Here is a 15733-nt window from a genome sequence, read left to right on the forward strand (position 1 = left end):
TGCCAGATGTAAATGGAGCAGCCCCATAAGTATATTTTAGCTTATTGGATTTTTATGTAGCAAAAATTCCACTGGAGAGAAAACAACACTAATCAGACAGCAAAAAATGGTGCATTAGAAGACAACTCATTAGCCAATTGGGACTCAAACAGTATTAGAAATCACTGGGAAGTGCCAAGGATGTGCCTACACTATTTGACATGTGATTAGCTACACAATTTAAATTCTATGGTCAAGTACTTATTTTTGTATGATTTAATACTTTAGTAAATAAACATGTTTGATCAGAGCTATTTACTAATTCAGAAAATACACAATCAATCATTACACTATAATTAGCACACAGATTTGCACTGCAACAGTTTGATTCATAAAAATGCAGTTTGAAATCCCAGGATTAGCATAGATAAAATATTGTAAATTACAGACCAAATTTTGCAGTTTTCACCTGCAAACATTTTGAATTGCAATTTTTTAAATCCCTTCTGTTACTAAGATAACCACATGATAGGGTTTTTTGAAAAATAAACTTTTTAAAAAAAAGTCATAAGAAAATGTCCTATTTTGAAGACAATTATAAATGAAAAATTTCAAAGTAAAAATAGATAACATTTTCAATAAAAACATTGCCCAGAAATAAATTTTTGGCCAAAAATATAAAAGGATTAGTTCTACCATTAACAAGGTATAGCACCAACAAACTCAGTAGAAATTAATTTCCCCTTTTTTCTTTATGTATGCACCGAAATAAGTCTAGCACTTTGTAGATCATTGCTTGTTCTGTGCTGTTCATTAGGAAATTTAATGTAACCGCATATATATGCCCTGAAAAACAACATTTAATGAGGAAAGGTATACTAACAGCCTTGCTAGTGATCTGGTGATACTTGAATTCATTTCTATATTTAATAGAAAAATAGCACATACGTAGTGACATTACAAGGAGAGTTATGAGTAATCCTCCAGCCAAGAGCACATAACCTCCACAGACACAGGAGTGCAGACATTCCTGGCTGGGATTCCTGTCCTTTAACAGCCACACTTGATACTCCTAGATGGTCTGTTGACTGATCTCTTTGGATGGCATCATGCCAGATCACAGGCTTTTGCCCTGTTTGAATAAACATGCCATGATAAATTTAGATGTGTAGCCTGCAAGACAACACTGCTAGAGGCATATCTTCTTCCGGAAGTAAGTCTGTGCCAGCACTAAAGCATTAACACCACATGCCATTTTACACTTGACATCTGTGGACACAGAGTATGTGACAAAATGAACAGCACAACGAAAGAGGAAAGGAAGACATGCAGTTTATAGGCGTGGCTGGAGGCCAGTAGAAGGGATGAATTGCAGCTGGGGCCCAGGAAACCCATTAAGAATCCTTGAGGCATCTCTGTATTTAATATGAGAGCACTCTGACTTCAGACATTCTGTTTCAAGGCCAACACACGACAGGACATCACAACAACAAACAAGTCAAGCTGGCAAAGCATGACACAGACAAGTTGTTCACATACACCCCTCCTTGCCCACCAAAAAGGTGTCAGCCTGCAGAATATGACACAATCCATTTTGTGAGGAGCAATGTTAAAAGAGTACAGACAGTAATGCTATATGGGAAGTGCCCATAACTGTGTGGTGCACAGAAGGGAACAGTTCAGATGGCTCTTAGCCAGTCTGTCATCTGACTAGCTTGAATCATCCAGCAGAAAAATGAGATATCCACTGCCCTTAAATGCCCACTAGCAAAGCACAACCAATCTTTTAAGAACCATTTGCCCCTTCAAAGGTATCATTCCACCAGAATGTTTACTGACATTACTGCTTTTTCTTGCCATGCATCTCTCAGGCAATAAGACATAATTATACATTGTATGTATCACTGTGTGATAATTCTATACTAAATACTAATTTACAGGCATTGTATAAATCTACAGCCAGAATCACAAGCAATCAGGAGATACTCATCTTCTAATTACAGCTTATCCCAGGCCAGTTTTAAGCACAAACAAGTAACCACTTAGCGACCCATCGGATAGGTCAACACTGCAACTAAAAACCCACAGCTAGCCCGTGCCAACTGACTAGAGCTCTGGCTAAGGAGCTGTTTAACTGCAGTGTAGATGTTCAAGTCCAGGCTGCAGCCTGAGCTCTGGAACCCTCCCACCTCACAGATTCCTAGAGCCGGGCTCCAGCCCACTCCTCAGTGTTTGCATTGCAATTAAACAGCCCCTTAGCCCAAGCCCGAGTCAGCTGGCATGGGCCAGCCACGAGTGTTTAATTGTAGTGTAGATATACCCGCAGTCTCTAACTTCTGAATTCACGGGCTGGCTCTACTTTTCCCTCCAGCAGTGGAACAAAATAAGGACAACCATCAGATCCCCACTTCTAGTAACAGGGCCAGAAGGATAGGCAGCTCTTGGCCTGAATTCCCATCTTCGGGAGCTAGAGGGCCCACAAATTGTAAGGCAGAGAGAGTTATCGGAAGAGGGTTCCCACAGGTAAGAGTTATAATTCAAGTTATAGAACAATAAGTTTCAAGCTTTTTTACACTACAGTCACACCAGGAAACCTGGGCCTGCAATATGGTTCCACTTTGTAGTGTAAATGGGACATTAATTATTTCTCCAACTATGTTAAAGCTTTGGCTATCCAAGATAAACAAAGCCTTAGCCCGGTTTGGGGAAATAGTAATGGCCCATTCTACACTGCTAAATGAAGTCACGTAGTAGCCAGGACCACCACCAGAGTTGCTGTGTTAAGTGTTCTAAAAGGCAGTCACAGAATCCAAGAATGGGGTAGAGGTGGGTTGCCGCATACTTTCTGGGCACTTTGGCGGAAATTAGGAAACTGAGGTAAGAATGACTTTTCAATCTTCTTCCAGAAGTGATCCCCACCAAATTTGCTTTATTTTACAGACTGCTCCTGAGAGAGACCTTAAGACTAAAGCAGCATTGCTCTGTATTATGTCCCATCAAGAACCTAATGGTCAAGTGGAAAGGAATTTTTATTTTCCCCTGTGTGGCATAAAACCTCCACTATCGCCTAACATTTAACTTCTCTCCCAACTGCAAACAGTTAACATTTCATTTCTAGGCCACATCTCCACTTGCAAATTTAGGGCTACTATTGCAGCTGCAGACATGGTAATCCTACTCAGAGTTAGGAAACATGATGTTAAAACATCCAGATGCTGTCCACGCAGCAATCTCCATGTTGCTACAACCAGTAGAGGTGCAAACCAAGTGAAGTTGCAATTGTGGCAAAATCCTAAATTTCTTGCTGTAAACACAGTCCTAGGGACCAGAAAGTAGTTCACTTCCTATCCCCATTCCTTCTTTTGACTGTCTGCTGAGACTGCCAACACTGGCACTGTTTTCTGATGTGTGAATGCTAGGAATCAGACTGCAACTAAGGCCACCAGTCTATTTTACATACGACACTGACAAATCAGATGCTCTGCTTGGGTAATATTCAAATCAGTGACCCAAAGATGAAAGACTGTGTAATCAATTCAAACCTGAAACAACCAGGCCCTCAAATTGAAATGTACACTGAATGAGGTGCTGAACACCCTCAGTTCCCATTGCTTGCACTGGTGTTGAGAGTCCTCAGCATCTTGCAAGGCTGGCCCAGTAGCTTCTTTAATGTATCTCAGGGGTGAGGCTGTGTGTGATTTTAACATTTAGGAAAGAAGAAAAACGAAATGGATTTCCGGGGCTAACACTGATGAACTGGCTCATGTGGAAGCAGCCTTGACCCCCTTCACATTCCTGAATGCTGAACAGATAATGCAAACTCACAGACATCCCAAAGGAAACAGTGCAATACTGAGTTATATCACAGGCTTTGTTAAAGAGATGGACCCATCAGCTATCATTACTATCCTGAAGACATATGCAGCTTTGCTGGTGGACAGCACAATGTGTTCGAAGGGGGAGGATTATTATAGTCACAAGAGAGGTTAGTGGAAATATCTCAGATCTTAGAAGACAAGAAGTGTAAAATGCAGCAATGTAAAGGATAAATATTTCACAGATTATCTCCCAGCAGTGGCTACCAAGATCTGACCCTTTCAAATCTCTTGATCTGGTTTGTATTTATGCTTAAGTAGATCCTGTCTTTCACTTTTGATAACAGATGACGGGCACAGAGAACTTGGTGATGCAAAAAGGAGCTCTGACTTCTGAATACTATGGATGCCAGTGTTTTCCTGGATTATGTGGTCTTTTCGAAAGAGGGAGGCTATTACAAGAATAGGAGGCAGTATTTTAAACAGTTGCAGTCAGGATCTGAAGCAGCAGACAAAGGTCACTATGACCGATCTTCAAGTCCCAATGAATAATGTTTTCATATTTGGTACCTTTGGAATGCAAATCAAAGGAAACAATAAGACTGCCTTTGTCTTGAGTCATATTACTGTGAAAATATAGCCTGCCAGTAAATTACCTCCACCTCCTCCTCCAGCCCGTGTACAAAAACAGAATGAATACGAAGACGGATTACTGACTTGCACCTATTCTTATCCATTGACTGTCATATGGTAGATATTACAAAACATCTTTTTTCCCTTCATTAGTTGGGCCAGCTCTTGCGTACTGATTCTCTTTGGGGAGAAATTTTTACAAAAAAGTAGAAAAGGAGGCATTTCCCTGAGCCTCATCTGGTGAGTTCCACTAAGTGGGGGCCATCTTGGGTCATGATGATAGCTGCAGGTCCCCACCAGTTATTTATTACGATCCAGCCAAAACATTCACAAGTCAGTTGAAATGGCTACTGGGAGCAAGAGTGGGAACACTTGAGGATCATGGCATTGATCTTAAAGTCAAATTAGTCAACACATTATCAGCTACATGTGAGTACAAAATTATGCATACTTGGAATGAATCTGAAAAAAACAAACAGATTGGCCATTACTCACATCCTCTCTGCTTGAGTTTCTCAATACTGAATTCCCTGATTTGACTTTGTTTTCTTTGTTTGATCCCACCCCCTCTCTATTCCCAGGACTTTGACTCCTCTTTTCTCGGGCTTAATCAGTTAGAAAGATGCATGTACTCTGCTCCTGTATATTGGGAATGTAGTCCTGACTCCCAGGGAGATTATAGCCCTGTTAGTAAATATTAATCTTTTGTGATTCATGATTCTTTGTCCAAAAATACCAAAAACCTCTCTGAGTTAGCTAAACTCTAATGTTAAAGAGTGTTTTGTTTAGGACTAACAAATGTCTAATCAGAGCAGGCCTGTATCCAATTATCCATTCTGTTTTTGCCCTGAGCTTTAACTGACACACTAGGAATGTTATTGATAACATGAATGTTAGCTGGACCTTAGAATGTTAATAATGGATTGTGTGCCTTTTTACTCTAACCCTAGACCCTTAGGGAGATGTGTCCAGAGGCCTGAAAAAGAACTGCTTGTAACTGATTTGGGGCAGCTGTTTTCTATGATCAATACAATAATCATCTACGGAAAGATGCTTTTAACTTATCAGAGATTACTCTAGCAGGTGATTTCTGTCATAATGACTTGGTTACAGATATGTTTTATAATTGATAATACAGTGGATGATAAGCTAAAGACATCTGCTCAATCAATTAGGTAAACCAGATACCATGAAAAGAAGTCATAGTAAATAGGTCATTTCCTTGGTCTCTTTTCTGTAAACATGTGCAGTATATAAAGAGATGCCTGTTACTCTAGATGAGGGCAGTAATGGACAAAAATGTTAATTGATAAGGGATACTACTAACTGCACTATCTATAATGAGAAGATTAGTAATTGACGAAATGGACAAGGAACATTTGGTATTTCAGATATGTTCTAGAATCAACGTAACAGCAAACCATTAATGTATGAGCATTGAGACCTAATTTAGTCACAGATGGTCCCAGTGGTGCTGACTTAGTTAGTGTTATTGGCTTATTAAAATCAAGCATGAGAAAGGATTTTTGTTTCTTCTAAACAAGTATTTGAGAAGTGAGATTTAGAAAGTTAATTATAAGTAAAGCTGCCCTCACGTCTCCAGTTAAAGATGTAACCCTTCTGCTAGTCAGCGCTGGCAGCAACAAGGGCTGGGTTCAGTATCTAGTATCTTTTCAACACAAAACCAGCTCGAGCCCCCATCTAATGACCTGGGACAATTACACACCACCCCTGGCACCTCTAAGAGGCAATACTTCCCCTCTCACAAGCACAGAGTCTGAGTGTAGCAAAATCTTTTAATAAAAGGAGGGCAGTAACTCAGCATTAATTTGGGAAAACACCGCAACTAGGGTTCATAAACACAAACCATGAGCAAAAGACCCACCCCAAGTAAGTTGGGCAGTGTCCTTTTCCCCTCAGGGTCTTAAGTCCAGCAACCCAAAAGTCCCTTTAACGTGCCCATCCCTTCTCTGTACCCCACTCACAGTTGGGGTCCTTGGCCAGTGCAGCCCCAGAGTTCAGAGGTTCATCCACAGAGTTCACCTCCCATCCTGGGTGGGTGTGGGGGGGGGGGTAAGGAGGCACCTTACACGCTCCGCTGCTTGGGCACTTGGTTGCCACCCCACCGGCTGATTGCCGTGCCTCTCTGTGGGGCTGTGCTCTGGCCCTCTCTGCCAACTGCCCTGCTGGCCCCTCGCCATGCCTCTCCTCACGCCTCTCCACCAGCCACCCTGCTGGCTGCTCGCTGCACCTCTCCGCCAGCCAGCTGGCCGCTCACCGAGATGTCTTCAGGGCCCACCACTTAACACAGCTGTCAGTGATTTCAGCTCTCAGCGATTTCAGCTGTTAGTGGGGGAGCCTCACTGCTGGTGCACACTGGGCAGCCTCTTGCATCAGAGATACTGTCCCAAAGTAGGTCTAATATTTAGACCTCAATATCAGTGATTTCAGCTCTGCAGTGTGTAACAAGACTCCCAATTGAGTCTAAATTAGATCTTTTATTATACCATGGAGAGAGGAAGGGTCAAATGGTGTCTAGGAACCGTAAACAGGGACCACACCACCAGGTACAAGTACCTGTCCCCACCCTCTCTCAACTCATTGGGCTTCGGAACCAATGTCCCCTCCCTAGTGACTTACCCACTTGAGGGTAAGTCCCTCCATCGGGGTATGCCAGGTACAGTTCTGCTGCCCTTGATTCACACAACAAGGATAACAACCCTTTATTATTCCTAACGAATAACAAGGAGACTGGGGATCCAACACGAGCCACAAGTGATCATTTGGGCAAGCAATCCCATCATGCTGAACAAATGAGGTCAGCTCTTGAAGTTCTTTTCCATAGCTCAGATGTCAGGGGAGAGCTCATCAGTTTATGAGGAGAAGTGCTCAGCTGATCCAGTCGCATCCATATTCATTTACCAGTATATGCCATTTGTAGTAGCACTGTATGTATTATATTGAGAGAGAGCTCTCCCATCAGCATAAAAAAACCCACCTCCCAGTGAGGCGGTAGCTCCATTGACGGGAGAAGCTCCCACCAACATAGCACAGCAGTCCACACCAGTGCTTAGGTAAGCATAACTTATGTTGTTCAGGGGGGTGTCTTATTCACACCCCTGAGTGACATAAATTATACTGGCATAATGTGTAGTGTAGAGAAGCCCTAATTCAGAAATTACTCTGTAATGGAGACAGTGCTTTTGCTCTCAATTTTATACACCTGAATTGCATGCCTCCCACAGCAGGCAGGCTCTCCTGTATGCATGGGTGACAATCAGAATCCAGACACCCCAAGGGGAGAACAGAAGGTTTAGGCCCCATGAAAGAACAATTGAACCAAGTAAGGTCTTCTATTAAAGCCTGCAATGTTCTAAACTTAATAATCAGTATGAGGTATGTACACAGGCTACGGTTATGAATTTATATACATGTAGAACTGTGCTCATAAATTTCAGCTCTACCTCACACCAGCGCAGAGGGCGAGAGGCACTTCTTAAACCTGGTGTTTACACAAAACCAGACGAAAGTAATGATTCCTTGTCCAACCCAGATGGGCCATTAGAGTTAAATGGAAAGATATTGAGACAACTGGGATTTTCCTCGCATTTAATATCTACAGCGAAGGAGGGGGAAAAAAATAATCAAACCTGCAAACCCATTTTAAATGGAAGGGATTTGAAGGGAAATCTGTCCAGAAACCAAGGCACTGTCTCTAGGCAGGAAGCTCTCCATAGATGCTGGATCCCCCACTGTAGCTACGGGATATGGTGGAACACTATTCAAAAGAAAATCACTAATTTGTATTAGAAAAATCATATCTATTATGGAAGTGTAAAGCCTGAGATTGTGTTTTTATGTTTATTTTCTGTGTAACTTGTGTAGGTTTGCTCTCCCTTACTATTTTTTGTCTCGGAATCTGTGGTTTTTCTATGAACTAAACCCTTTGTTTATTTTTACCCAAAACAGGTCTCAATAGTGCAAACTGCATGGAGTCTAAGTGTGCAAAAGTGAACTGATCTGTGGGGCTGGTTTCATGTCTTTGGAGGGGACAAACCAGAGGGGAACAGAGTGTCTGGTACTTGAGAACTCAGGGAAGACAGATCTGGGGAGACTCCGGACTAGAAGGGCTATTAGTGTCACCCTACAACGAGTAACTAGGCTGGTGAAAACCAAGGTAAGACATTGTGCTTGTGGGCAGGCTATTGATGTCAGGGAATTGAACAATAGCAGCACAGCATAAAAGTGGTGACAGAACCCCTGACTGGTATGATTGATCCCTAAAACATCACAGCATGTCATCACTGCCATATTAATAAAATCTCTGTGACACAGTTGCCAACTTTCACGTGGTAAATAAGCATGCCAACTTTCAAAATAAGCCAAAATCAAGCTAATCCCATTTCAAAACAAGGCCAAAACAAGCCAATCCCTAAGAACCCCAACACTCTATTTGACTAGATCCCCCTGGTGTGCATTCTGGGACTGTGGTAGGCCTGCTGTGTATCCCTGACTTTCTCCCCCTCTTGCCCCTGCTTGCCCCTTGCTCCTGATTGCCAGGAGCCGATCAAAAAAAAGAAGCAACAAGCCAAAAACTAGCCAACAAACAACTCACAAGCCAAGGAAGCCAAAAACAAGCCAAATTTCTGCATTTTTGGGTGGGTTTGGCATGTCTGCACCATGACAGAATAAGTCATATTACATTAATCACCAGTATATCTAACAGATATTCTAAGTCCTCTCAGGAGATCACATTGGCACCAAAATCTGTTTTCAGTCTCACATGCAGAGTAGCAAGTTAAAGAGGCCTTGTGCAGCTGTAATTTCATCATTTTTATGCAGCTTTTGGAAGGGATTACAGGAAATAAAGATTTGAGCTTGGCCACCCTTTGGAAGGCCATACACCCTGTACTTACAGCTCTCCCCAAAAGCAAAGAAGCCATATGCACCACATTATACCCATCCTAGCTCCACTGGGGACCATCTTCTTTGATGCAATTTATACTTTGGGATAATTGAATGTAATTTCTACCTATTTTGGCAAAAGTATGTTGAGCACCAGATGGGGTAGTCAGGACCCTGTATTTCCTTTTGTTTCCAAGTCCATCTTTGCCTCTCCAGTGCTCCATATGTGCTTGGTTGGAAGAAATCTGCTTTGAATTCTATGTAACGTGCTGGCTAAGCATATGTGATCTTGTCTTTCTCTAGACATGCCCAGTCCACAGAGGGTAAGAGCTTGCTACTGCTGCCAGTTAATGGAGTGATTCCATAAGTGGCTGTATTTTTTATGCTGATATGGTCATAGTTTCTATCCTTGGTGATGACCGGTGGTGAGGATTGTTGCTTTGAAATATAGATGTAGCAGTTGCTACATGAAAACAAAAACAATACAAAAATACCTCTGGCATGATTGAAAGAGTAAGTTTTCTGACTGCAATTCAGTGAGTGACCTGACAGGAACAAAAAAATGATTTGTCCTTCTCTGGTAAAAAGGTTGACTGCTCTATTGAGATCTATTCCTGCAAAGGCTGTGTGCCTCCTGGGAGGTGCTAGGACCCCTCAGCTCTCCCTGGACTTTAGTGAGAGTTCAGAGGACGCAGCATCTTGCAGTGAGTGGGACTGTGCTCATATGTAAGGGCTTTTTTACACCGGGGGTTCAAGTGAGCAAAGGAGATGCAACACCTACAATAGTTGTTACTGTCGTATCAATAGCACACATTTGCCCCAGTCTCTATTGCTGCCACTGCACCATCTACTGATGTCTCAGGTCTGGCCATTGCAGCATCGGCGACTGGCTCTTCATTCTAACACTTTCCACGCAATTGTTTTTAACAGTTTTGCATGGTAGTTAACGAGGAAATGTGGCTATTGAAAGAAAGGGACTCGACGTAAAGTACTTTAAAAACTGGAATAGTTCACACATGCACTGACAATTTAATATTTTAAGAAGGTCAACTGATAGACTTCTGAACTGGCAGCTTATCATCAAAATGTCAATTGTCTATTACAACTGATCTACTGGGCACAGCTAATTGGTTTGTTTGCCGTGGCTGGATATGTCTTTGGTTAAAAGCTCACCTCATTCTTTTTAAAAAAAGAAGAGAATTTCCGTCTGAATTCCCTTAAGGCATACAGAAGCCGATTCATACACTAATCATTTGTGGTCATATTTGCTGCTGTGCAATGGAATGCCTTTCTGACGCTATAGTTATTGCAAACTTATTGTGAAATAACTCATTACACTTTATCGACTATGGTAGGAACAGGGCTAAACCACAGGAAACCTTTCTGTTACTAGAAACTGAAAATATTGGAAGATGAAGGCAAAAGCATTTGATATACATTTAAAAGGTATTCAAGTCGAACCATCCTTTCATCCATATTGAGTCAGGAAAATGTGTGGTAAAAAAGTTGACAAAGAGTTTATAAGCTCACAGCTATTTCATGTCCCATCACAAGACTGTATCTTCTCGTTCTGCCAGAGACAAGAACATATAATTGTTCAGGAAGTGGAAATTGCTTCTCTCTCAATCTTTCTTCACAGTCTCTAAAACAGGGGTTGGCAACGTTCGGCATGCGGCTCGCCAGGGTAAGCACCCTGGCGGGCCAGGCCAGTTTATTTACCTGCTGACGCGGCACGTTCGGCTGATCGCGGCCTCCACTGGCCGCGGTACGCCGTCCCGGGCTAATGGGGGCGGCGAGAAGCCGTGGCGAGCACATCGCTCGCCTGCGCCGCTTCCCGCCGCCCCCATTGGCCAGGGACGGCGAACCGCGACCAATGGGGGGGCGCGATCGGCCGAACCTGCCGCGTCAGCAGGTAAATAAACTGGCGAGCTGCATGCCGAACGTTGCCGACCCCTGCTCTAAAATCATGTATATTGCTTTTACCTCATAGCGTTACTTCATGGTAATAAGCAATTCAACAGATTATGTACAGAGCATCTGCTTCAGTTATGAAAAAGCATCAAGCCTAAGTAATGAGATATTCTTTTTTAATTACAGGGAAGTTTCTAGTTGTCATTGGCCAAGATGTCAAAAACTGCTGAGTTACTTTATCCCCTAATAAAAAATTGATCATTAATGATAAAAGCATAGTTGCATACAAAAGCATAGCTGCATTTCCCCCATTGTTAACATTTACATTTTTGTTTGCAATTTTTTGCAATTACAATTATTAGTAATTTTATTCACCCAGTCACCTGCCTTCTTTTAGTTCTTTCTACACATCTGACACTATTTTATGGGTCCTATAACCATTTTTGCTTTTCCAAAGAACTTATGGCAAAACAACAACAACCAAACAAACAAAACAACAACCTCCATTTATTGTCTATGATTTGCCACTGTGACAAACTGGGAAATATTTTGATAAGTGTCTGTTTATGACAGGTTATTGCTATGAAGTTAAATCAGAATTAGAATTTGAAATGATCTTGGTAAGTTAGAGAACTGGTCTGAAATCAATAAGGTGAAATTCACTAAAGACAATGCAGAGCACTGCATTCAGAAAGGAACAAAAAAGGCAAAATGGGGAATAACTGGCTAGGCAGCAATACTGCAGAAAAGGATCTAGGGGTTATAGTGAATCAGAAATTGAACAGGAATCAACAATGTGATGCTGTTGCCCCCCCAAAAAAAGGGCAACTGTCATTCTGGGATGTATTAACAGAAGTGTCGTACGTAAGACATGGAGGTAATTGTTCTGCTCTAATTGGCACTGGTGAGGCCCCAGCTGGAGTACTGTGTCCTATTTTAGGTGCCATACTAAGAAGGGTATGAACAACCTGGAGAGAGTCCAGAGGAAAGCAATAAAAATCAGAGAACAGTTAAGACAGAACTGGGTATGTTTAGTCTACAGAAGGGAAGATTGTTATGTCCCCATTCAATCTTCAAATATGTAAAAAGTGGTTTATAAAGAGTACAATGATCAACGGTTCTCCATGTCACCTGAGGGTAGGAAAAGAAGTATTTGGCTTAGTTTACAACAAAGGAGATTTAGGTTAGATATTAGGAAAAAGCTTTCTGATTATAAGGATAGTTAAGTACCCGAATAAGTTACATAAGGAGATTGTGGAATCCCCATCATTGGATGTTGGACTTGGTCTACTTGGTGTTGTCTCTGTGTGTGAGGAATGGACTAGATTCTAGCCCTACATTTCTGTGATTTCTATGATCAAAAGGGATGGTTGAAGGAACCGAGGAACTAAGCAGTAACGGTACAATAGTGACATAGATAAGGAGCATCCAAACACACACAGTAGCCAGGTTTATTGCCACGGAAAGACAACACCTTGGCCTCAGCACTGATGACATAGGTGTTTTGCCAAGGCTGAGAAGAAAGAGAGATAAAAGGAACAAAAAAAAAAAAAAAAAAAAAACCACTAGAGCAACCTTGGTCTAGAAAAGGGTGAGGGTTGAGCATGTGTGTGACACAGAGGTCCAGAGCCAATGGGCAAAGGGTTCACTGTTCTTTACAAGCAACTCCTGTCTCAAACCTGACAAACTGACTACACCTAATATACCTCTTTCATGGCATTTATCCCTGGAGGGTATCATGTGAGGTCTCTAGTTAAAGCTTGTAATCTATCAATACTTATAATAATTGTGAGATGCATGTACAGGCAATATTTAAGGAATAACAGAACTATATTGAAGATTATAAGTCATGTCTCGGTGAGGGCCCATTCAAGTAGCAGGGAGCTGATAGCCTCCCTGGCTAGCCAATGACGTAACCTATTGCTCAGTTGTCCACCATTGCATCAACTCAGAAAAGTGAATAGAAAACCAACAAACATCAAAACCACTTGGAGATAAAAAGGAATGATAAGACAGTGAGGGAAACGCCTTGTCTTGAATAAAGCCAAACGATTAAATATGACAGAGTGGAGAAAGAACCTCTGCTTACATTTACTGAGGAGAGGTGACATCTTGTTGATCAGGAGTGTTCCATGAAAGTTTGAAAACTGATTCCTGTGAATCCAGCCAGCTCTGCAACAGACTGAACTTTGGGGAAGTGGGAGGAGGAAACCTGCTTTATTAGATAGGAAAGTTAACTATTAATAAGTGTGAGCCCTTGTTCATGTTTTATTATTTTGTTTTCTTATTTGTAACCATCTGTTTACATTATTCTCTCTTGTTTTAGTGGAACCTCTCTTCTTTCTTAAATAAGCCTTCTTTTGTTTTTATTACAAGTGTTCACAAATGGCATATGTTATACAGGAGAGTGATTTATGGTAAAACTGGAAAACCTGGGTGTGACTGGGATCCTAGGAGCAGGGCCGATCAGAGGGGGGGGGGGGGGGGCGCAAGTGGGGCAATTTGCCCCAGGCCCCCAGCCCCGGAGGGGTCCCCATGAGAATATAGTATTCTATAGTATTGCAACTTGTTTTTATGGAAGGGGCCCCCGAAATTGCTTTTCCCCAGGCCCCCTGAATCCTCTGGGCGGACTGATTGCTCAATCAGGGCAATGGCAAAGAATGGGCCAGAAGATCCCCAAAACTGGCAGTTATTCTAATAATTAGAGTCACCAATCCAGCAACAAAACAGCTTCTACAATACTGTACTGGTTTAACCCAGAAGCTAGAAACACAGCCTTCGGCTCCCACCCAGACAGCCAAGTCAAATATGGTGAGGATCACCGCAAATCTTGTTCATCATATATAAAGTTCTCCCAATCCTAAAGGATCCCAAAGGATCAGACACATTACCCACCAGGTCAATGAATATTGGTGACCAGATGTCCAGATTTTATAGGGACAGTCCCGATATTTGGAGTTTTTACTTATATAGATGCCTATTACTCCCCATCCCCTTTTTCTCACTTGCTATCTTACCCAAATACATGCTTACAGCCAATTTACTAAACTAAAAGTTTATTAAAAAAGAAAAAAGAGAGAGAGCAAAGGTTAAAAGATCATTATACATACAGACGAATAAAATTCTTAGGTCAGTTTCATAGCAGAGATGGTGAGGTTTAGATTTGTAAAGCATTCTTTCAGAATTAGTTCCACAGGTTATAGTCCAATGTGCAATATCAGGGTGATCCAGACTGGAGTTGGAGACCTCAGTCTAGCAACTCAAACTTCCCCTGACGAAGCTTAAGCAGATCTGAGATAACAGGATCAGGCCCCTAGAGTTCTTTTATAGATTTCTGGCAGGCTATTGACAGCCTTTTGATAGCAGGTATTTCTTGCGTGAATAATAAGTGACCATCGTGGCTCTGATGTAAAACCACCTATTTTCTAAGCACTACTGGTTATTAGCTGCATGGATTAGCATATGGTAACTGCCCATCTCCCGCCTTTTACAGGTAGTTTACTACATACTTTAAAGAGAAATAAAGACAATGGTATTACTATATTTACAGTTCAGCTAAATATTAACATCTCCTTTTGATCTCTGAATTAACAGAATTCAGCGTCAGACAGGAATCGTTTGGTTACATTGTCAACAACATACGTAAACACCCATAAAAATACAATAATTATTTACTAATATGTCTCTAAAGGTTGAATCTGGGTTAATTAGCCTGCTAGTGCTTAACTCCTTCTGGCTCAGTGTCACACTGGGGTACAGTGCTCCTTTGGGAGCAGGGGATCTGGGATTTCCGAGAGTAGCTGGTGTCAAGGCTGGATATCACATGGGAATGATTCTAGCGGACTCAGGAACTGGAGTGCACATCTTGTTAACCTGCAAGGCAAAGACAAGGCTGGCATAGCCTGGAGGAGAACGCTTAATTGGCTGAAAGGCTGGTGGCATTAGGGAGCTAACACCCAGTTAGCACAGGCAACAGTCCCTTTTGCTAGAAGCAAGGGGTAATGAGGTGAACTGTCACAGCATAGCCAGAGGCTGCCCAGGAAGAGTTAGAGAGCTGACAAGCAGGAAAAGGGACACAGGGAGAACGTGCGGCAAGCAGCACAAATGTGGGGGTTAGTTGGACTGAGGGGAACATATGAAAGCTGTGAAGGAAAGATTAAGGTGTAAGACAGACCCATGAGTGTAGACCTTCTATTCAGTTTTGTCCTATGTTCTATGTGCTTTGTACCTGTGAGGGAATGAGACAATAAAGTTTGTTTTGAATACGCTGTTTTTGAGTAGCTAGTCACGGGTCCTTGGAGTGAAAGGGAATATAGATGCCCAGTGCAGTTGGGCCGATTGCATTAAACACAGTTGCGAAGTGGGAGGCCTGCGGTCCAGAAATTCCATCTAGGAGTGGCCAGACCACAGGGTTTCACCCATAGTGAGGTGCAGGAAGCCTGGTGGGTCACTTAAGGGGTGCACTAGAGAGGGACTAAAATGGGTCTAAG

At 42.1% G+C, this 15733-nt stretch overlaps 1 long non-coding RNA gene across 1 annotated transcript in view; it reads right to left on the bottom strand.

The window, feature by feature from the left end:
• LOC112059051 (uncharacterized) overlaps positions 1-15733 on the bottom strand; it is a 134822-nt gene that overhangs the window by 23288 nt on the left and 95801 nt on the right. The window lies entirely within an intron of this gene.

The sequence above is a fragment of the Chrysemys picta genome, chromosome 1 (assembly GCF_011386835.1).
Source record: "Chrysemys picta bellii isolate R12L10 chromosome 1, ASM1138683v2, whole genome shotgun sequence".
Taxonomy (NCBI): domain Eukaryota; kingdom Metazoa; phylum Chordata; order Testudines; family Emydidae; genus Chrysemys; species Chrysemys picta.